General features: G+C 45.7%; 1 protein-coding gene across 8 annotated transcripts in view; it reads right to left on the bottom strand.

The window, feature by feature from the left end:
* Nucleotides 1–22,133, bottom strand: part of gabrd (gamma-aminobutyric acid type A receptor subunit delta) — a 75,991-nt gene that overhangs the window by 50,693 nt on the left and 3,165 nt on the right. Inside the window, exon 2 of one of the 8 annotated variants that reach the window (XM_070860631.1) lies at nucleotides 14,140–14,258. The exons of the other annotated variants lie outside the window; for them this stretch is intronic. The gene's annotated coding sequence lies outside the window, so the exon portion shown is untranslated. The remainder of the gene's footprint in view (nucleotides 1–14,139; nucleotides 14,259–22,133) is intronic. 8 annotated transcript variants of the gene reach the window in all.

Here is a 22,133-nt window from a genome sequence, read left to right as displayed (position 1 = left end):
TTCCTTCTCAACTCGGTTTTAAATTGGCTCCCCCGTATTTTGAGGTTGTGCCCCCTAGTTCTAGTCTCCCTGACCAGTGGAAACAACCTCTCTGCCTCTATCTTGTCTATCCCTTTCATTATTTTAAATGTTTCTATAAGATCACCCCTCATCCTTCTGAACTCCAACGAGTAAAGACCCAGTCTACTCAATCTATCATCATAAGGTAACCCTCTCATCTCCGGAATCAGCCTAGTGAATCGTCTCTGTACCCCCTCCAAAGCTAGTATATCCTTCCTTAAGTAAGGTGACCAAAACTACACGCAGTACTCCAGGTGCGGCCTCACCAATACCCTGTACAGTTGCAGCAGGACCTCCCTGCTTTTGTACTCCATCCCTCTCGCAATGAAGGCCAACATTCCATTCGCCTTCCTGATTACCTGCTGCACCTGCAAACTAACTTTTTGGGATTCATGCACAAGGACCCCCAGGTCCCTTTGCACTGCAGCATGTTGTAATTTCTCCCCATTCAAATAATATTCCCTTTTATTGTTTTTTTTTCCAAGGTGGATGACCTCACATTTTCCGACATTGTATTCCATCTGCCAAACCTTAGCCCATTCGCTTAACCTATCTAAATCTCTTTGCAGCCTCTCTGCATCCTCTACACAACCCGCTTTCCCACTAATCTTTGTGTCATCTGCAAATTTTGTTACACTACACTCTGTCCCCTCTTCCAGGTCATCTATGTATATTGTGAACAGTTGTGGTCCCAGCACCGATCCCTGTGGCACACCACTAACCACCAATTTCCAACCTGAAAAGGACCCATTTATCCCGACTCTCTGCTTTCTGTTCGCCAGCCAATTCTCGATCCATGCTAATACATTTCCTCTGACTCCGCATACCTTTATCTTCTGCAGTAACCTTTTGTGTGGCACCTTATCAAATGCCTTTTGGAAATCTAAATACACCACATCCATCAGTACACCTCTAACATCATTATATCCTCAAAGAATTCCAGTAAATTAGGTAAACATGATTTCCCCTTCATGAATCCATGTTGCGTCTGCTTGATTGCACTATTCCTATCTAGATGTCCCGCTATTTCTTCCTTAATGATAGCTTCAAGCATTTTCCCACTACAGACAAGGTCACTCTGTGACCTGCACCTTTATTCACAGGACCAAGAAGTGATGACCCTGCGTGGGTCATCACTTCTTGGTCCTGTGAATAAAGGTGCAGGTCCCTTTATATACCTGGATGACCAGGTGAGGTGTGTCTCCCACAAGTTCACCCCCTGTGGTCAATATGTGCATTTCTCAAGTATATACAGTATTGCAGTGTTGTTACATGAAGGTTACATACATGGCATCACCTTCCCCCCCCCCTCCCCCCAATGTCTTATTGGGATCACAGGTTAAGTCTTTCGGGTGATCTGCGGTCTCTCGTGGAGCGCCGCAATTGGGGCTCTGGCTGTTAAGCCTTGGCCTGCGTGTCTGTCCCCTGTGGTGATTCCGGCCTGTCCGGGCTGACCGCAGGGACTGTGCATGCTGCTGAATGTTCTTGTTGCTCGTTCACTGGTGGTGGTGTGAATACCATCTCATGATCTTCCTCAGGTTCCTCAGAATCCATGCTGAACCTTTTTTTTAAACCTGGTCCAGATGCTTGTGGCATATCTGCCCATTGTTAAGTTTAACCACGATGACCCTATTCCCCTCTTTGTCTATTACAGTACCTTCAAGCCATTTGGACCCCAAAGCGTGATTGAGAACAAATACGGGGTCACCAATTTCTATACATCTCCCCCTTGAAGTACGGTCATGGTACTCATTTTGGGACTGGCGCTTGCCTTCAACAATGTCGGTCAAGACAGGATGAATGAGGGACAGCTGAGTTTTGAGTGTGCATTTCATAAGGAGCTCCGCGGGTGGGACCCTCGTGAGCGAGTGCGGTCAGGACCTATAGGCCAGCAGGAGGCGCGATAGGCGGCATTGAAGGGAGGGACCTTGAATCCTGAGCATGCCTTGTTTTATGATTTGGACTGCACGTTCCGCCTGTCCAGTGGAGGCCAGCTTGACCGGTGCTGTCCTGACATGGTTGATGCCATTACCCGACATGAACTGCCGGAATTCGTAGCTAGTGAAACATGGGCCATTTTCGCTAACAAGGATGTCCGGCAAACCGTGGGTCATAAAGAGCGCGCGTAGACTCTCCACATTGGTGGATGTCGTGCACGAATTCAAAATGATGCACTCGATCCTTTTTGAGTACGCATCAACCACGATGAGAAACATTTTCCCCATGAACAGGCCCGCATAGTCTACGCGAATGCGTGACAATGGCCTGGTGGGCCAGGGTCACAGGCTGAGCGGGGCCTCCCTGGGGGCATTTCCCAGCTGAGCACACATCGTGCACCTGCGAACACAGTGTTCCAGGTCTGAATCAATTTCCGGCCACCAAACGTGTGACCGGGCAATGGCCTTCATCAGTACGATGCCTGGGTGCTTGCTGTGGAGTTCCCTGATGGAAGCTTCCCTGCCCCTCTGGGACATGACTACCCGGCTGCCCCATAGTAGGCAGTCGGCTTGGATGGAGAGCTCATCCATCCGCCTGTGAAACGGTCTGACCTCCTCAGGGCATGCTCCGTGTGCGGGCACCCAATCCCCAGTCAGGACACATTTCTTAATCAAAAATAGGAGGGGATCTCTGTTGATCTAGATTTTGATCTGGCGGGCTGTGATGGGGGAGCCTGCGCTGTCAAAGGCACCAACGGCCATGACCATCTCAGCGCTTTGCTCCGCTGCCCCCTCAGTGGTGGCCAGTGGAAGTCTGCTGAGCGCGTCAGCGCAATTTTCGGTGCCGGGCCAATGCCGGATGGTGTTGTCATACGCAGCGAGCGTGAGAGCCCATCGCTGTATGTGAGCTGATGCGTTGGCATTGACAGCCCTGCTGTCTGACAACAGGGATGTTAACGGCTTGTGATCCGTTTCTAATTCAAACCTCCTGCCAAAAAGGTACTGGTGCATTTTTTTCACCCCATAGACACATGCGAGTGCTTCCTTCTCAACCATCCCATATCCACGTTCTGCTTGAGAGCGCGACCTGGAGGCATAAGCCACAGGTTGGAGTTGCCCCTCAGCATTGCACTGCTGCAACACGCACCCAACCCCATAGGACGATGCATCACATGTCAGAACTAATTTCTTACAGGGGTTGCACAGGGTCAACAACCTATTTGAATAGAGTAAGTTACGCGCCCGATTGAAAGGCCGTTCTTGACAGTCCCCCCAAAACCAATCGCAACCGTTACGCAGGAGCACGTGTAGCGGCTCCAATAATGTGCTTAAGTTCGGCAGAAAGTTCCCGAAATAGTTCAAGAGTCCCAGAAATGAACGCAACTCCGATGTGTTGCAGGGCCTGGGCGCTTGTTGAAGCGCCTCTGTTTTGGATTCAGTAGGCCGAATCCCGTCTGCAGCAACCCTCCTGCCCAGAAACTCGACTTCGGGAGCCAAAAACACACACTTAGGTTTCCTGAGTCGCAAGCCTACCCGGTCCAGTCGGCGTAGCACCTCTTCCAGGTTGTGGAGGTGTTCCTCGGTGTCCCGACCTGTGATGAGGATATCGTCCTGGAATACGATCGTTCCAGGAATGGATTTGAGCAGGCTTTCCATGCTTCTTTGAAAGATCGCGGCCGCTGATCGAATGCCAAACGGGCACTTGTAAACAAACAGTCCCTTGTGCGTGGTGATTGTGGTCAGTAGTTTGGATTGTGGTCATTAAGGCTGAAGTGAGGTCCAACTTGGTGAACAGCTTGCCGCCTGCCAGCGTGGCAAAAAGATCCTCCGCTCTCGGAAGCAGGTATTGGTCTTATAGGGACACCCGATTGATAGTGGCCTTGTAGTCGCCACAGATCCTGACCAAGCCATCCGCTTTTAGGATGGGAACAATGGGGCTCGCCCAGTCGCTGAATTCAATGGGCGGGATGATGTTCTCTCTCAGCAAACGGTCCAATTCGCTTTCAATTTTCTCCCGCATCACATACGGCACAGCTCTGGCTTTGTGGTGCACTGGTCTGGCGTCCGGGGTGATGCGAATCACTACTTTGATACCTTTGAACGTCCCGACGCCAAGTTGGAATAGCGACTCAAATTGCTGTAGGACCTGTGAGCATGAACTTCGCTCCACAGATGACACTGCGTGCACATCCCCCCATCTCCAGTTCATCTCAGCTAACCAGCTCCTCCCCAACAGTGCGGGACTATTGCCCGGGACAATCCAGAGCGGCAGCCGGTTCACTGATCTATTGTGTGTGACAGCCAACATTGCACCGCCTAGCACTGGAATGATTTCTTTGGTGTACGTCCGTAGTTGAGTCTCAATGCGTTCTAGTTTGGGTCTGCTGGCTTTGAGTGGCCATAGCTTTTCGATTTGTTGAACGCTCATGAGTGACTGGCTGGCCCCCGTGTCCAGCTCCATGCGTACAGGGATGCCGTTTAATAGAACCTTCATCATCATAGGTGGCGTTTTGGTATATGAGCTGTGAATGTTTGCTACATGAACCCGCTGAACATCAGCGTCCATTGATTTGCCCCACACGTCATCCTGCCTCGCAGATCCCTCTTCTGGTCCATCTGCCTCGTAAATTAGCCTGGTCGCAGGCTTCTTGCACATTCTAGCTAAATGGCCAGTGAGGTTACAATTTCTGCAGATGAATTGTTGAAACCTGCAAGTCCTGGCAGCATGTCTGCCCCCACACCTTCAGCATGAAATGAGATTCCCATTGTTGTGAACAAAAGAGCTGTTACCAGGCATTCCTCACTGAATGTCCCTTTGACTGCTCTTGAGCATCCTGTTAGTGGGTGAATGGCCCCATCCCAGAACGCATTGTCCACTGGGATGGTGTAAATGTCCGTTCAGCCTGCCATTGTCTGTGTTGAAAACCTGTTCTGGGGTCTATTGCTGCCTGGGGTGTGTCGAACTGCCCTTGCCTGCCTGCTGGGCTCTGAGTCACGTTTATGATATTGACCCCCTGATCCATCGCCACGTTGGAGTCAGAGTTGCGCGCGCATATTCTTGGTTTCCTCCTCCCCTGCCATAAAAGTCTGAGCCAGCAACGCTGGCGCTTCCAAGGTCAAGTCCTTGAGCTCGATTAACTTTCTGAAAATCCTGGCATGACCGATGCCCCCAATAAAGAAATCCCTTAGCATCTCCCCCCTGCAGGCGTCTGTGAACTTAGAGGCTGGCCAAGCTCTGGAGGTCCGCAACGAAGTCCAGTATGCTCTGTCCTTCCCGACGGCGGTGGGTATAAAATCTGTGTCAGGCCATGTATGCTGCTCGCCGGTTTGAGGTGCTCACTGATTAGTTTGCTGAGCTCTTCAAAGTTTTTGTCCGCCGGCTTCTCGGGTGCTAGCAGGTCTTTCATGAGCGCGTAAGTCTTAGATCCACAGCTGGTCAGTAGATGAGCCCTTCGCTTGTCGGCCACTGCATCTCCCAGCCAGTCCTTCGTGACAAAGCTCTGCTGAAGCCTCTCAATGAAATCGTCCCAGTCCTCACCAACACAGTACCGTTCCTCTGTTCTACCGGTGGCCATTCTCGTGAGTCGTTGATTCCCATTTCTCGTAAAGTCCTTACACAATACCACAAATCCACACGAGGCACATTCTGTGGACAAGGTCACTCTGTGACGTGCACCTTTATTCACAGGACCAAGTAGTGATGACCCTGCCTGGGACCTCCCTTTATCTACCTGGATGACCAGGTGAGGAGTGTCTCCCACAAGTTCACCCTCTGTGGTCAATGTGTGCATTTCTCAAGTATATACAGTATTGCAGTGTTGTTACATGAAGGTTACATACATGACACATCCTGCCTCCACTTCCGCTCTTCACCGGCACTTACCGCTGCAGCAGGGAGGGATTCAAATTCCTGGGGCATTGGAACCGGTTCTGGGGGAGGTGGGACCAGTACAAACTGGACGGTCTGCACCTGGGCAGGACCGGAACCAATGTCCTAGGGGGAATGTTTGCCAGTGCTGTTGGGGAGGAGTTAAACTAATATGGCAGGGGGATGGGAATCAATGCAGGGAGACAGAGGGAAACAAAAAGGAGACAAAAGCAAAAGACAGTAAGGAGATGAGGAAAAGTGGAGGGCAGAGAAACCCAAGGCAAAGAACAAAAAGGGCCACTGTACAGCAAAATTCTAAAAGGACAAAGGGTGTTTAAAAAAACAAGCCTGAAGACTTTGTGTCTTAATGCAAGGAGTATCCGTAATAAGGTGGAGGAATTAACTGTGCAAATAGATGTTAACAAATATGATGTGATTGGGATTACAGAGACGTGGCTCCAGGATGATCAGGGCTGGGAACTCAACATCCAGGGGTATTCAACATTCAGGAAGGATAGAATAAAAGGAAAAGGAGGTGGGGTAGCATTGCTGGTTAAGGAGGAGATTAATGCAATAGTTAGGAAGGGCATTAGCTTGGATGATGTGGAATCTATATGGGTAGAGCTGCAGAACACCAAAGGGCAAAAAACGTTAGTGGGAGTTGTGTACAGACCTCCAAACAGTGGTAGTGATGTTGGGGAGGGCATCAAACAGGAAATTAGGGGTGCATGCAATAAAGGTGCAGCAGTTATAATGGGTGACTTTAATATGCACATAGATTGGGCTAACCAAACTGAAAGCAATACGGTGGAGGAGGATTTCCTGGAGTGCAGAAGGGATGGTTTTCTAGACCAATATGTCGAGGAACCAACAAGGGGGGAGGCCATCTTAAACTGGGTGTTGTGTAATGAGAGAGGATTAATTAGCAATCTCGTTGTGCGAGGCCCCTTGGGGAAGAGTGACCATAATATGGTGGAATTCTGCATTAGGATGGAGAATGAAACAGTTAATTCAGAGACCATGGTCCAGAACTTAAAGAAGGGTAACTTTGAAGGTATGAGGCGTGAATTGGCTAGGATAGATTGGCGAATGATACTTAAGGGGTTGACTGTGGATGGGCAATGGCAGACATTTAGAGACCGCATGGATGAACTACAACAATTGTACATTCCTATCTGGCGTAAAAATAAAAAAGGGAAGGTGGCTCAACCGTGGCTATCAAGGGAAATCAGGGATAGTATTAAAGCCAAGGAGGTGGCATACAAATTGGCCAGAAATAGCAGCGAACCCGGGGACTGGGAGAAATTTAGAACTCAGCAGAGGAGGACAAAGGGTTTGATTAGGCCAGGGAAAATGGAGTACGAGAAGAAGCTTGCAGGGAACATTAAGACGGATTGCAAAAGTTTCTATAGATATGTAAAGAGAAAAAGGTTAGTAAAGACAAACGTAGGTCCCCTGCAGTCAGAATCAGGGGAAGTCATAACGGGGAACAAAGAAATGGCGGACCAATTGAACAAGTACTTTGGTTCGGTATTCACTAAGGAGGACACAAACAACCTTCCGGATATAAAAGGGGTCGGAGGGTCTAGTAAGGAGGAGGAACTGAGGGAAATCCTTATTAGTCGGGAAATTGTGTTGGGGAAATTGATGGGATTGAAGGCCGATAAATCCCCAGGGCCTGATGGACTGCATTCCAGAGTACTTAAGGAGGTGGCCTTGGAAATAGCGGATGCATTGACAGTCATTTTCCAACATTCCATTGACTCTGGATCAGTTCCTATCGAGTGGAGGGTAGCCAATGTAACCCCACTTTTTAAAAAAGGAGGGAGAGAGAAATCAGGGAATTATAGACCGGTCAGCCTGACATCGGTAGTGGGTAAAATTATGGAATCAATTATTAAGGATGTCATAGCAGTGCATTTGGAAAGAGGTGACATGATAGGTCCAAGTCAGCATGGATTTGTGAAAGGGAAATCATGCTTGACAAATCTTCTGGAATTTTTTGAGGATGTTTCCAGTAGAGTGGACGAGGGAGAACCAGTTGATGTGGTATATTTGGACTTTCAGAAGGCTTTCGACAAGATCCCACACAAGAGATTAATGTGCAAAGTTAAAGCACATGGGATTGGGGGTAGTGTGCTGACATGGATTGAGAACTGGTTGTCAGACAGGAAGCAAAGAGTAGGAGTAAATGGGTACTTTTCAGAATGGCAGGCAGTGACTAGTGGGGTACCGCAAGGCTCTGTGCTGGGGCCCCAGCTGTTTACATTGTACATTAATGATTTAGACGAGGGGATTAAATGTAGTATCTCCAAATTTGCGGATGACACTAAGTTGGGTGACAGTGTGAGCTGCGAGGAGGATGCTATGAGGCTGCAGAGCGACTTGGATAGGTTAGGTGAGTGGGCAAATGCATGGCAGATGAAGTATAATGTGGATAAATGTGAGGTTATCCACTTTGGTGGTAAAAACAGAGAGACAGACTATTATCTGAATGGTGACAGATTAGGAAAAGGGGAGGTGCAACGAGACCTGGGTGTCATGGTACATCAGTCATTGAAGGTTGGCATGCAGGTACAGCAGGCGGTTAAGAAAGCAAATGGCATGTTGGCCTTCATAACGAGGGGATTTGAGTACAGGGGCAGGGAGGTGTTGCTACAGTTGTACAGGGCCTTGGTGAGGCCACACCTGGAGTATTGTGTACAGTTTTGGTCTCCTAACTTGCGGGAGTGCAGCGAAGGTTCATCAGACTGATTCCCGGGATGGCGGGACTGACCTCTCAAGAAAGACTGGATCAACTGGGCTTGTATTCACTGGAGTTCAGAAGAATGAGAGGGGACCTCATAGAAACGTTTAAAATTCTGACGGGTTTAGACAGGTTAGATGCAGGAAGAATGTTCCCAATGTTGGGGAAGTCCAGAACCAGGGGACACAGTCTAAGGATAAGGGGTAAGCCATTTAGGACCGAGATGAGGAGAAACTTCTTCACCCAGAGAGTGGTGAACCTGTGGAATTCTCTACCACAGAAAGTTGTTGAGGCCAATTCACTAAATATATTCAAAAAGGAGTTAGATGAAGTCCTTACTACTAGGGGGATCAAGGGGTATGGCGAGAAAGCAGGAATGGGGTACTGAAGTTGCATGTTCAGCCATGAACTCATTGAATGGCGGTGCAGGCTAGAAGGGCCGAATGGCCTACTCCTGCACCTATTTTCTATGTTTCTATGCACATCTGCACCCTTTATGACCAACTTCCTGACCGACTGAAAAAAAGACAAAGAGGTGAATTTTGCAATAGAGAGGTCCTCTTCTGAAATGGCGGTAAAATCGCTTAAAAAAAAGTAGGAGTGCCAGTTCTCCGGTGGGTCTAAATTTCAGCCCCTATGTCTCTATTTATAAAACCAAGGATCCCATATGCTTGTTTAACAGCCTTCTCAACTTGTCCTGACACCATAATTGCTTTTCTACCCTAAAGCAGCATATAATCACCTTGCTAATAGAATTAAAATTGACAGATAACTGATTACTCCAAATTAGTATTACTTTTGAATTCTTACTAAAACTAATAATTGTCTCACCCCATTAAATTATGGTCCTTGACTGTATCTTAATTAGACAGCTCAAGAAGTTCATTAAATAGGAGTGCACAGATCTTTAATTCCTTCTGTATACACACTGCTAGGCTGGAGAAAAGATCTGTGATGACCACATGCTAATGCTGCGCTTCTAATCGCCCCATTATATTGCAGAACTGTTTGCAGCAGTTACACTTTGGGGTAGATTCTGTGGCACCAGCCATAGCAGAGGAAAAACGACTGCTTGGGCGTGCTGAGTGTTTAAAAATTGAGATTGTGACTTTCATATTTTGGTCACGGGCCTTCCTGCATATTGGGGAAACGATGTTCAATGACACTAAAGCAAAACCCATCTTGTTGGCCTGAATGGATGGGTTGAACACTAAGTTGAACCCTACCTCTGTAATCTCCTCCAGCCCCACAACCACCCCCCCCCCACCCCCGAGATGTCTGCGCTCCTCTAATTCTCCCCTCTTGAGCATCCCTGATTATAATCGCTCAACCATTGGTGGTCGTACCTGCTGTTGCCTCGGCCCTAAGCTCTGGAATTCCCTGCCTAAACCTCTCCACTTCTCTTTCCTCCTTCAAGACACTCCTTAAAACCTACCTCTTTGACCAAGCTTTTGGTCATCTGCCCTAATTTCTCCTTTCTGCCGCTCGGTGTCAAATGTTTTTTCTCATAATACTCCTGTGAAGCGCCTTGGGACATAAGAACATAAGAATTAGGAACAGGAGTAGGCCATCTAGCCCCTCGAGCCTGCTCCGCCATTCAATAAGATCATGGCTGATCTGGTCGTGGACTCAGCTCCACTTACCCGCCCTCTCCCCGTAACCCTTAATTCCCTTATTGCTTAAAAATCTATCTATCTTTGACTTGAAAACATTCAATGAGCCAGCCTCAACTGCTTCCTTGGGCAGAGAATTCCACAGATTCACAACCCTCTGGGAGAAGAAATTCCTTCTCAACTCGGTTTTAAATTGGCTCCTCCGTATTTTGAGGCTGTGCCCCCTAGTTCTAGTCTCCCCGACTAGTGGAAACAACCTCTCTGCCTCTATCTTGTCTATCCCTTTCATGATTTTAAATGTTTATTGAATGGGATGTTTCATGACATTAAAGGCGCTATAGAAATATAAGTTGTTGTTGTTGAAGGTGCTATTTGCTGGCAGCAGTATTGTTGCATCTGGAGATCATGCTTTGGGAACCCACCTCCCGGTCTTGGATCTTGCAGTGTTGTAGGCAACGTGGTGGCTGTCACTGGCAACACGCCCAGTCATATAAAAGGAGCACAGGTGCATTACAAATGGATTGACTATGATTGATCCGATTGCCAAAGTGTTTTGAAACTATAATAGCTCCAAACATTGTTCACCTAAATTAGAAAGTTTTGGTGAAAGATTAAGAAGGTTTTGAAAGGAGATTTTGACAGTGATTTTAGAAAACTACAAAGATAAAAAGGGTTGTAGAAATGTTCAGTTAAATTATGGAGAAAATATAGTTAACGGTATACAGTTTTGCTCAAGGGGCTAGAGTTTAGTGAACGAGAAAAATTGCTATTAAATCAGGCAGAAGGATGACTTAAATAGACTTGCAGAAAATACAATGCAGAGGATTATTAAACGGAGTTAATACAGCGGGTTAACCTGTTTCTGTGTTTAAAGAGACTGCACTTTTATAGTGTCATTATCTAAGTGACAGATAACGCTGGAAAACTACCAGAGCTAACTTGGCGTATAAAAGACAAATATTAACCCTGCCAAGCATGTACCATAAGCTTAGAAATGCAATATTATTCTTATGCTATGTTGAGTTGAACCAATGTAAGAATGTGATACTGTAATTCTGTTATACTGTACTAAGCTGAAATCAACTAATGCTGTTGTAATTCTGAAAATCAGGGTTATTCTGCTGCTTTGGGTTCTATTGCTATGTGCTAAATAAATGTCACCTTTTTTAATTGTACCACTGTGGTTAGATAAATAGATAGAATTGCATTTATACAGCGCCTATCACGACCTCAGGACGTCCCAAACGTTTTACAGCTAATGAAGTATAGTTGTAATGTAGGAAACACGGCAGCCAATTTGCGCACACGCAAGCTCCCACAAACAGCAATGTAATCTGTTTTTAGTGATGTTGACAGAAGGATAACTATTAACTGGGATACTGGGAATAACTCCCCTGCTCTTCTTCGAAATAGTGTCATGGGATCTTTTACGTCCTCCTAAGAGGGTTTAATGTCTCGTCCGAAAGACAGCACCTCTAACAGTGCAGCACTCCCTCAGCACTGCAATGTAGTGTCAGTTCTGAATGTATTGATCCTAACTGTAATATGATACATATAATTAAGAATATAAGAAATAGGAGCAGGAGTCGACCATTTGGCACTTTGAGCCGATTCCGCCATTCAATATCACGGCTGATCTCCTACCTCAACTCCACCTTCTCACATTATCCCCATATCCCCGGATTGCCTTAGTAACCAAAAATTTATCGATCTCTAGCTTAAATATACTCAACGACTCAGCACCCACATTCCTCTGAGGTAGAGCATACCAAAGATTGAATAAATTGAATAAAACAGTCATTAGCAGTACAGGTATCCTGAATTGTGTCCTGTCAAATCTTCACATGTCTGAGAGCAAGCTAAAAGCCAAACGGTACTTCAGCAAATGTTGTACCACATGACCATGGCTGATGACCAAACTAATTAGAGTCAGTTTATGCAGGATGAAGGAAGAGCTAGATTAAACAACATTACCAGCATACTAGATAAAAACACAATTTCAAATCCAGTTTCTTCTACACTGCCAGTAATACAAGTAACAAAAGGTAGTGGAAATCTGGAACTGTCTCCCAATAAGCTGTTGAGGCGAGGTCAATTGAAAATGACAAAACTGAGATTATATATTTGTGTTAGGCAAAGGTACGAGGGGTTATGGATCCGAGGAGAGTCGATGGAGTTAATATACAGATCAGCCATGATCTAACTGAATGGCAGAACAAGCTTGAGGGGCCGAATGGCTTCCTCCTGTTCCTATATATGTAGATTTTCCAAACATTTGCGATTGTGTAATGCATTTGAGATGATTTTCCAGCATATCTGGATATTTGACAGGTTTTTCATTCGTAGATGTTGAAGGTAATTTCTTCTTGTCTATAGAGAAAGACTTGCATTTATATAGCGCCTTTCAAGATCTCAGGATGTCCCAAAGCGTTTTACTGCCAATTAAGTACTTTTTGAAGTGTAGTCACTGTGGCAGCCAATTTGTGCACAGCAAGCTCCCACAAAAAGCAATGGAGTAATGATCAGATAATCTGTTTTTAGTGATACTGATTGCGGGATAAATAATGGCCAGGAGAATTACAAAAATGGGTCAGAAACAGCATTTACATTTGCCAATGGTGTCAATGTCTCTGAAAGTACCAAAGGAAAGTAAACCCTGAAAATGGAGGTGTGTCATCTTTTCTATATTTTTACCACTAAAGTTGGGGTCCCATCAGCAGCAATGGTGTAGGTTCACTGATTTATATTTCCACATTATGATATTCCCTTATCAGCAATGAAACTTGCCCTGCAATATTGCTGTAATATTCACATAGCTCCTAAGATTTTGAGCACATCTGCTGATTTCTCTATTGTCTCCCAGGACTGGAGTGTGGTGATACGTAACAATGGCTTAGCAGATTTCATTGTTACAATTAGTACTTCTGTGGATGACTACATGGCTGAGAGATATTGTTAATAATCTCAAGTGGTGTGCGCTGATCTGACTATATTGGCAAATTTTTATATACAGTACTGTTTCAAATACAAGAGATTCTCTCTAGCCGAGGCTCGGAGGGCTGTACAATCTGCACTTGTTACACGGTAGGTCTGAATGACAACACAAAAAAAAACTGAGCAATCATTGGACCTTCATTGATCGTTGAGTAAGCTCCATATGTGCAATGTGACCGTAACTCTGGCCTGTACAGATGGGTAAAAGACTCAGCCTGCCTGTACTCAAGAAAAAAGATCTGTGCTATTACTGGCAGCTGTTTATATTGCTGTGCATTTCTCAGCCTCATGTGGTGCAAAGAAAAGATGTCCTTGTAGCACCCCCTCATGAGCCTTGCAACGCTGCCAGCACAGTTTGGATTGCCATTGGTAGCATTGCTGCAAGATAAATGTGGCATTAGCCTACATACATGGCTCAGTTCGTAGTACCGCGCTTCTGAGTCAGAAGGTTGTGGGTTCTATGGGCCCAAATTTCCCCAGGAGTTGCTCCGTTTTTTTTTGAGCAATTTGATTTTTCTGGAGTATCTTTTTAGTTGCAATTCTGGCCATTTAATTTGCACCAGTGTAAGTGAGTTAGTTAGGTTTTTTTTTCCAAAAGGGGCCGTTCCCAGCCACTTACACCTGTTTTGGCCATTTAAGCGAGTTTGGCCAGCAAATAGTTGCTCCAAACTAACTTAGGCCAGAGTAAGTGTCCACTTTTGTACGTTCTGAAAGACCTTGTGGAGACTTTAGAAATCAGGTGCAGGTAACCAGAGATTGGGGCGGGTGCAGGTGCAGGTAACCAGAGATTGCGGGTGGGGGGTGGAGAGAGTTAGAGGGAAATTGGAGGATTTTCCAAAGCATTAAACACTTCACTTTTAAGAATAAAGAACCATCATCAATAATAAATAAATCAATAAATAAAAAATGAAAAGTTCCTACCTCACCTACTGCAGCATACTTAGTCATCGTGTAAAATGCTGATACTATTTGAGATACACAGACATCAAAGGGGTAAGTTCTGGCAGGGCTGCTAATCCAAGAACAAATGGTCCTGCCTCCTGAAAAGAGTGCTAGATAAATATGTCATATATGCATGCTCAAAGTAATTAAGTGTATGTACTGGAGTATATTATATAGACTGCCAACATTATTTCCTTAGCATTGCAAACAAAGTGGCCTAAATCTCCCTGTGTACATAGAAACATAGAAAATAGGTGCAGGAGTAGGCCATTCGGCCCTTCGAGCCTGCACCACCATTCAATGAGTTCATGGCTGAACATGCAACTTCAGTACCCCATTCCTGCTTTCTCGCCATACCCCTTGATCCCCCTAGTAGTAAGGACTACATCTAACTCCTTTTTGAATATATTTAGTGAATTGACCTCAACAACTTTCTGTGGTAGAGAATTCCACAGGTTCACCACTCTCTGGGTGAAGAAGTTTCTCCTCATCTCGGTCCTAAATGGCTTACCCCTTATCCTTAGACTGTGACCCCTGGTTCTGGATTTCCCCAACAGTGAGAACATTCTTCCATCATCTAACCTGTCTAAACCCGTTAGAATTTTAAACGTTTCTATGAGATCCCCTCTCATTCTTCTGAACTCCAGTGAATACAAGCCCAGTTGATCCAGTCTTTCTTGATATGTCAGTCCCGCCATCCCGGGAATCAGTCTGGTGAACCTTCGCTGCACTCCCTCAATAGCAAGAATGTCCTTCCTCAAGTTAGGAGACCAAAACTGTACACAATACTCCAGGTGTGGCCTCACCAAGGCCCTGTACAACTGTAGTAACACCTCCCTGCCCCTGGACTCAAATCCCCGTGCTATGAAGGCCAACATGCCATTTGCTTTCTTAACCGCCTGCTGTACCTGCATGCCAACCTTCAATGACTGATGTACCATGACACCCAGGTCTCGTTGCACCTCCCCTTTTCCTAATCTGTCACCATTCAGATAATAGTCTGTCTCTCTGTTTTTACCACCAAAGTGGATAACCTCACATTTATCCACATTATACTTCATTTGGCATGCATTTGCCCACTCACCTAACCTATCCAAGTCACTCTGCAGCCTCATAGCATCCTCCTTGCAGCTCACACTGCCACCCAACTTAGTGTCATCCGCAAATTTGGAGATACTACATTTAATCCCCTCGTCTAAATCATTAATGTACAGTGTAAACAGCTGGGGCCCCAGCACAGAACCTTGCGGTACCCCACTAGTCACTGCCTGCCATTCTGAAAAGTACCCATTTACTCCTACTCTTTGCTTCCTGTCTGACAACCAGTTCTCAATCCATGTCAGCACACTACCCCCAATCCCATGTGCTTTAACTTTGCACATTAATCTCTTGTGTGGGATCTTGTCGAAAGCCTTCTGAAAGTCCAAATACACCACATCAACTGGTTCTCCCTTGTCCACTCTACTGGAAGCATCCTCAAAAAATTCCAGAAGGTTTGTCAAGCATGATTTCCCTTTCACAAATCCATGCTGACTTGTACCTATTATGTCACCACTTTCCAAATGCGCTGTTATGACATCCTTAATAATTGATTCCATCATTTTGCCCACTACCGATGTCAGGCTGACCGGTCTATAATTCCCTGTTTTCTTTCTCCTTCCTTTTTTAAAAAGTGGGGTTACATTGTGATGTGTGACAAAGTGCGCGGTGTGTGATGTATGACAATGTGCCCGGTGTGTGATGTGTGATAATGTGCGCGATGTGATGTGTGACAATGTACGCATCGTGCGATGTGTGACAATGTGCGCGATGTGATGTGCGACAACGTGCGCGGTGTGTGATGTGTAACAATGTGCACGATGTGATGTGTGACAGTGTGCGCATTGAGTGATGTGTGACATTGTGCGCACTATGTGATGTGTGACAGTGCGCGTGGTCTGATGTGTGACAATGTTTGCGCTATGTGCTGTGTTACAATATTCACACGTGTGATGTGTTACAATATACACAGGTGTGATGTGCTACAATATACATGTATGTGATGTGTTACAATATACACACACGTGGTGTTACAATATACACGCTGTCTAATGTGTTACAGTATACTCACGTGTGCTGTGTTACAATATACACACCGTGTGATGTTACAATATTCATGTGTGATGTGTTACAATATACACGCGTGTGATGTGTTACAGTACATGCTCCATATTGTCATGTTGCCATGGGAACTGTTCAGGGAGCGCAGGAAGGCAGCGGCCAGCCTGTGCGGCAGGCCACTCGGCCCGGGATAGGGGCTGTGAACAGCGTGCCGTCCCTTCGGCCAGGGATAGGGTCGCCTGGAGACAGGACGCACTGGGAGGGCCAGGAACTACTGCGCACGTGCGCAGCTGCCGGCACTCTTTTCGGCGCAGGGCTGTAGCGCTGCCACCACACGTTCCGATGCGCTGCGCCACAGGCCACAGGCCTGGAACCAACAGGGAGAATACAGAGGTAAGAAATCGGCGCCGTTTCTGTACTACAAAGTCCGCGCACCTCATGGAGGTGCGCCATTCTAGCAGAGGGGGCAAACTTGGGCCCAAAGTCCCACTCCCACTTGAGCACAAAAATCTAGGCTAACTCTCCCAGGGCATTACCGAGAGAGCGTTGCACTGTGTCGTCTTTCGAATGAGATGTTAAACCGAGGCTCCGTCTGCTCTCTCAACTGGACGTAAAAGATCCCATGGCACTATTTCAAAGAAGAGTCCTGGCCAATATTTATCCCTCAATCAACATCACTAAAACAGATTATCTGGTCATTATCACATTGCTGTTTGTGGGAGCTTGCTGTGCACAAATTGGCTGCCGCATTTCTTACATTACAACAGTGACTACACTCAACAAGTACTTCATTGGCTGTAAAGCGCTTTGGGACATTTGATGGTCGTGAAACATAGAAACATAGAAAAGATGTAATATAAATACAAGTCTTTCGTTTTATTAGTCAGAGATCTGAATAGGGTAAGTGACTCGGCACAGCATGACGTCATGATAATTCCCATGAATGTTTACACCTATTGGAGGGGTAGGAATTTAGCTGTCAGCAGGTTTATGGAACTGTCAGTCTCAATAAATCTGTGACAGCATGCAGCAAAATGAGGTCACAGCGAGTTTAAATGCTGGGCCTCATTAACATGCTGCATCCCACCTGGAACGTGTGCATAATGGACAGGAAGCGGCTGCCGGCTTCAAGGAAATTTGGGCAGCCATGGACTGGAGAGGTCTAAACTGTCCTTATGGACCCTGGTGAAGCACTCCTGCTCCACCTAGTCCCACAGAGGAAAGTAAATAACTTATCTGAATTACCTCTTCTGCTTCGGATCCTCTTCTCACTTGACTTTGCTCGGTGGAACAGGCACTGTAGCTTCCCCACTCACGTCGGAGTTAAAATCACAGTTGGGGGCCCAGTGACATCATTGGGTTGCGATTTCTTTATTTAAAGAAGCACCTCGCCAGCCTCTGGCCTTTGCCATTATCCATATTGGAGGGGAGAGCAGATTACATTTGAAGGTCCTCAATCACCCACAGCACCCTTCCCCTTCCCACGGCACCTTCCCATGCAAGCGCAGGAGATGCAACACCTGCCCTTTTACCCCCTCCTCTCCCACTGTCCAGGGCCCCAAATACTCCTTCCAGGTGAAAGAGTGATTTACTTGTATTTTCAATTTAGTGTACTGTATTTGCTGCTCACAATGTGGTCTCCTCCACATTGGGGAGATTAGGTGACCGCTTTGCACAACACCTCCGTTCCGTCCGTAAGTGTGACCCTGAGCTTCCGGTCGCCTGTCACTTTAATTCCCTGCTCCACTCCTGCTCTGATCTCTCCGTCCTCGGACTCCTGTACTGTTCAATGAAGCTCAACGCATGCTCGAGGAATAGCACCTCATCTTTCGTTTATGCACTTCACTGTTCAGTTCAACAATTTCAGACCATAACCATAGCCTAATATGTCAGGGGGATGGGAACCAATGCAGGGAGACAGAGGGAAACAAAAAGGAGACAAAAGCAAAAGACAGAAAGGAGATGAGTAAAAGTGGAGGACAGAGAAACCCAAGGCAAAAAACAAAAAGGGCCACTGAATATAAAGGGACTGCAGGAGGGGTCAAAACTAAAAATCATGGATTAAAAACTAGTATTAAAACACTCTACCTAAACGCACGCAGCATTCGAAATAAAGTAAATGAGTTGACAGCACAAATCATTACAAATGGGTATGATTTGGTGGCCATTACAGAAACGTGGTTGCAGGGTGGCCAAGACTGGGAATTAAACATACAGGGGTATCTGACAATTCGGAAAGATAGGCAAGAAGGGAAAGGAGGTGGGGTAGCTCTGTTAATAAAGGATGATATCAGGGCAGTTGTGAGAGACGATATTGGCTCTAATGAACAAAATGTTGAATCATTGTGGGTGGAGATTAGAGATAGTAAAGGGAAAAAGTCACTTGTGGGCGTAGTTTATAGGCCCCCAAATAATAATTTCACAGTGGGGCGGGCAATAATCAAGGGAATAATGGAGGCATGTGAAAAAGGAACGGCAGTAATCATGGGGGATTTTAACCTACATATCGATTGGTCAAATCAAATCGCACGGGGTAGCCTGGAGAAGGAATTCATAGAATGCATACGGGATTGTTTCTTAGACCAGTATGTTACAGAACCTACAAGGGAGCAAGCTATCTTAGATCTGGTCCTGTGTAATGAGACAGGAATAATAAATGATCTCCTCGTAAAAGATCCTCTCGGAATGAGTGATCATAGTATGGTTGAATTTGTAATACAGATTGAGGGTGAGGAAGTAGTGTCCCAAACGAGCGTACTATGCTTAAACAAAGGGAACTACAGTGGGATGAGGGAAAGTATTGGCTAAAGTAGACTGGAAACACAGACTAAACAGTGGCACAATTGAGGAACAGTGGAGGACTTTTAAGGAGCTCTTTCATAGTGCTCAACAAAAATATATTCCAGTGAAAAAGAAGGGCGGTAAGAGAAGGGATAACCAGCCGTGGATAACCAAGGAAATAAAGGAGAGTATCAAATTAAAAACCAATGCATATAAGGTGGCCAAGGTTAGTGGGAAACTAGAAGATTGGGAAAATTTTAAACAACAGCAAAGAATGACTAAGAAAGCAATAAAGAAAGGAAAGATAGATTACGAAAGTAAACTTGCGCAAAACATAAAAACAGATAGTAAAAGCTTTTACAGATATATAAAACGGAAAAGAGTGACTAAAGTAAATGTTGGTCCCTTAGAAGATGAAAAGGGGGATTTAATAATGGGAAATGTGGAAATGGCTGAGACCTTAAACAATTATTTTGCTTCGGTCTTCACAGTGGCAGACACAAAAACCATGCCAAAAATTGCTGGTCACAGGAATGTGGGAAGGGAGGACCTTGAGACAATCACTATCACTAGGCGGGTAGTGCTGGACAGGCTAATGGGACTCAAGGTAGACAAGTCCCCTGGTCCTGATGAAATGCATCCCAGGGTATTAAAAGAGATGGCGGAAGTTATAGCAGATGCATTCGTTATAATCTACCAAAATTCTCTGGACTCTGGGGAGGTACCAGCCCATTGGAAAGCAGCTAATGAAACGCCTCTGTTTAAAAAAGGGGGCAGACCAAAAGGCAGGTAACTATAGGCCGGTTAGTTTAACGTATGTAGTGGGGAAAATGCTTGAAGCTATCATTAAGGAAGAAATAGCGGGACATCTAGATAGGAATAATGCAATCAAGCAGACGCAACATGGATTCATGAAGGGGAAATCATGTTTAACTAATTTACTGGAATTCTTTGAGGACATAACGAGCATGGTGGATAGAGGTGTACCGATGGGTGTGGTGTATTTAGATTTCCAAAAGGCATTCGATAAGGTGCCACACAAAAGGTTACTGCAGAAGATAGAGGTACGCGGAGTCAGAGGAAATGTATTAGCATGGATAGAGAATTGGCTGGCTAACAGAAAGCATGGAGTCGGGGTAAATGGGTCCTTTTCGGGTTGGAAATCGGTGGTTAGTGATGTGCCACAGGGATCGGTGCTGGGACCACAAGTGATTACAATATACATAGATGACCTGGAAGAAGGGACAGAGTGTAGTGTAACAAAATTTGCAGATGATACAAAGATTAATGGGAAAGCGGGTTGTGTAGAGGATACAGAGAGGCTGCAAAGAGATTTAGATAGGTTAAGCGAATAGGCTAAGGTTTGGCAGATGGAATACAATGTCGGAAATTGTGAGGTCATCCACCTTGGGAAAAAAAACAGTAAAAGGGAATATTATTTGAATGGGGAGAAATTACAACATGCTGCGGTGCAGAGGGACCTGGGGGTCCTTGTGCATGAAACTCTTTTTGGATCCCAAAAAGTTAGTTTGCAGGTGCAGCAGGTAATCAGGAAGGCGAATGGAATGTTGGCCTTTATTGCGAGAGGGATGGAGTATAAAAGCAGGGAGGTCCTGCTGCAACTGTATAGGGTATTGGTGAGGCCGCACCTGGAGTACTGCGTGTAGTTTTGGTCACCTTACTTAAGGAAGGATATACTAGCTTTGGAGGGGGTACAGAGACGATTCACTAGGCTGATTCCGGAGATGAGGGGGTTACCTTATGATGATAGATTGACTAGACTGGGTCTTTACTCGTTGGAGTTCAAAAGGATGAGGGGTGATCTTGTAGAAACATTTAAAATAATGAAAGGGATAGACAAGATTGAGGCAGGGAGGTTGTTTCCACTGGTCGAGGAGACTAGAACTAGGGGGCACAGCCTCAAAATATGGGGGAGCCAATTTAAAACCGAGTTGAGAAGGAATTTCTTCTCCCAGAGGGTTGTGAATCTGTGTAATTCTCTGCCCAAGGAAGCAGTTGAGGCTAGCTCATTGAATGTATTCAAGTCACGGATAGATAGATTTTTAACCAATAAGGGAATTCAGGGTTACGGGGAGAGGGCGGGTAAGTGGAGCTGAGTCCACGGCCAGATCAGCCATGATCTTGTTGAATGGCGGAGCAGGCTCGAGGGGCTAGATGGCCTACTCCTGTTCCTAATTCTTATGCCCCTATTTTTTTTGTGTGTTTTTCTCTTCCCCATGCAACAGTTGATGATTCTGCCATCTCCATCCACACCCTATCTAGACTGTTTCTTAACTTGTCCCATTACCATCTCTTTTTGCCTTGCACCATCATCCCTTTTGCTTCTTAATCTCTTCTGCCTTTCACCCTATCACAGACTTTCCCTTTTGTTCTTTCCTCTCCTCCCCCCTTTCCCTGCCCCTACACTTGCTTAAAAATCTATTACATCTCGAATTTTCTCCAGTTCTGACGAAAGGTCATCGACCTGAAACATTAACTCGGTTTCTCTCTCCACCGATGCTGCGGGATCTACTGAGTGTTTTCAGCATTTTCTGTTTTTATATTATATTTGAAGGTGGTGGGATCCAGGCATGGAAATCAGTGGATAAATCACCTAATTGATTTTAATAGCCTACCTGCCAGAGCATGAGTGGCTGTGCACTGCAATTTTACATAAAAGGTCACAGAGGAAGTGAAAATGCCAATTTCTGAGTAGGTGCAACAAATCACTTGCACTATTTATGTTGCATTGTGTGTTTGAAACAGTGGTCCACACATCACAGAATAGTAAAAGACCAATTTAGGATGTTGGGCCTTGAGGCCCTTTGGTCCACTGCACACCAGAATCTAACAAGCTGGCTATCAGTGCTCAGCCAAGCACAAACTAACACTATTAATACAACTTGCCTAAAAAGACTTGCATTTACATAGTGCCTTTCATGACCACCGGATGACCCGGTCTTAAATGGCTGACCCCTTATCCTGAGATTGTGACCCCTGGTTCTAGACACTCCAGCCCTGGGGAAACAACCTCTCAGCATTTACCCTGTCAATCCCCCTCAGAATCTTTTATATTTCAATGAGATCATCTC

Source organism: Pristiophorus japonicus, chromosome 18 (genome assembly GCF_044704955.1).
Source record: "Pristiophorus japonicus isolate sPriJap1 chromosome 18, sPriJap1.hap1, whole genome shotgun sequence".
Lineage (NCBI taxonomy): Eukaryota > Metazoa > Chordata > Chondrichthyes > Pristiophoridae > Pristiophorus > Pristiophorus japonicus.
This window is presented reverse-complemented; position numbering and strand designations above follow the sequence as displayed.